Source organism: Lathyrus oleraceus, chromosome 2, assembly GCF_024323335.1.
Source record: "Lathyrus oleraceus cultivar Zhongwan6 chromosome 2, CAAS_Psat_ZW6_1.0, whole genome shotgun sequence".
In the NCBI taxonomy this organism is placed as follows: domain Eukaryota; kingdom Viridiplantae; phylum Streptophyta; class Magnoliopsida; order Fabales; family Fabaceae; genus Lathyrus; species Lathyrus oleraceus.
Window position 1 is genome coordinate 154,504,074 of NC_066580.1, and position 2,373 is coordinate 154,506,446.

Genomic DNA, 2,373 nt, shown 5'->3' on the forward strand with positions numbered 1-2,373 from the left:
ATCTTTTCAACTCTTAACTTTTAATTTTATGCTTAGGATTAGTCTCTTCATTTCCTCCCACTTCTTAAATTTCAAAATCTCTCGCTCTTTTCAAAAATTCTCTTTGGCTGTGATTTCAAAACTTAGACTTTATTGCAAATTAGAAACTTTGGCCTTATGCCATTGCATTTTTAAACTCTTTTCTTAAATCAAACTTGTAAATGAACTTAACTATACTGACTTAAAATTTCAAAAGATAAAAATAACTAACACTCATTCAAACTTTTGGGCCTTTAGTGCCTATTTTAAACTTAGATTTTAATTAAAAGCAATCCACTCACTTTCAAATTGATACCACAAACTACAAGGTTTTGATCCCTCATTTTTATGTTGGTACGTAGGCACAAGTCCGAAGGTCTTGTCAAACACAAAAATATAATTAATGAATTCTTTTCTCATCCCCACACTATATTTGTTACAAACATCTTTTATACCAAAAACCCATACACATATAAGAAAGGGCTCCCTAGGAGTACCTATGACACTTTGGTGCTAACACCTTCCCTCTGTGTAACCAACTCCCTTACCTGTAATCTCTGACATTTTATTAGTTTTGATTTGAAAACTTCTTATCTTTGGGTTTTGTTCGTACTTTTCCTCTTTCTTTTGGAAACAATAAAAGCGCAATGGCGACTCTGGTTTTATTGACGTTAAGTTTATCCATAGCTTAAAGGTCATGAATTTACTGCTACAGAAATTAAGTGGCGACGTTGTTGGGGAGTAGTCCTCAGTGGGTTTAGCCTACTTTTTTATGTGTATATATATTTGTATATTTGATGTTTGTATACTTGTTTGTGTGATATAATCTACTTGTTATGCTTTGTAATCTCTGAGTGGTGAGATAAGTTCTAACCCAAACTTGAGTGCAATTAATATAGGAGGATGGTATAGCCATGTTCGACTTGTGTGGAGTAGTCCTTAACAAGTTGGCTTGAGACCCATCTACTCAGTGGAGACCCTTTTGGAGCTATTGATGTCACACATGTCATTTGTGGTTAGGCATTACTTTCTCTGATTTGGGGTCTGAGAAGTTAAGGACCGTAGAACATTTAACCCAACTTGGCCTATTTAGGACGTAGTGCAAAGACTGTTTAGGTGTAGACTTGATAATAGTTGTTACACGATACTACACTCAGACGAGTTTCTCTTGAGAATATTATGGGTTGGTGAGTCAGTCATCATAACCTATAATATCCGATAGATGAAATTAAGACTCTGGGAACTTTTTAGAACATAATTCACATGTTTTTATCCTTAGTACATTCCTTTGGGGATGGTTCTTAACCTGACTCCATGCTCGTGACTCACAACAAACCCTTTGATTCTTGGTTGATCCAATCAAGTCTTGTCAATATCAATGGAACTTGGGTGTTGATAAGGTGAAAACTATAATCCACCAAAATGGATGATTAATCTTGACAACGACTTGATTCATCCATTGACCTTTGTTTGTTTTCCTTGTGTGTAATCCTTTATTTGTGATTGTTGCATTCATGCGTACATGCACATCATGATATTCATCAAAGAAAAATAAATTTCAAGGAACTGAGGTCTTATTTGCAAATATTTTTCAGACCATGGATAATGGACGAAGGAACACTAAGAAGTACAGTTTCAGATGTCCTGATTTGGAAGAGCTAAGGAAGTTGTCATCCTTTGTATTAGATCCTTTGGACTTCAAGCAACGTCATAGGAAGGTTCTATCTGTGTTATCTACTGATGTGGTTGAAGGACTCTTGAGTGTGTTGGTCCAGTTCTATGACCCTCTCTACCATTGCTTCAATTTTCCCGATTATCAGCTTATGCCTATGTTAGAGGAGTATGCCCATCTCTTGGGAATACCTATTTCTGACAAGGCGCCCTTTAGTGGATTGAAGGAGATCCCTAGATCTCATATCATTGCTGAAGCTCTTCACTTGAAGAAGTCTGAGATTGAGACTCATTGGGTGAAGAAAGGAGGAATGTATGGGTTGACTTCTGAGTTCCTTATTGGAAAAGCTATTGTCTTTGCTCAAGCCGGTAGCGTGGTTGCTTTTGAAGACATCTTTGTGTTGCTCATCTATGGTTTAGATTTGTTCCCTAACATTGATGGTTTTATTGATCTTAACGCCATTAGAATCTTATTGATTGGAAACCTTGTACCTACTTTGTTGGGTGATATGTATTTCTCTTTGCATTTGAGAAATTATAAAGGTCGTGGAACTATTATGTGATGTGTCCCTCTTCTATACAGGTGGTTTATTTCGCACTTGCCTTAGACGCCTGCTTTTTTGGAGAACAAATAATGTCTATGGTGGTCCTAGAGACTTATGTCTCTCACTAATGATGATATTG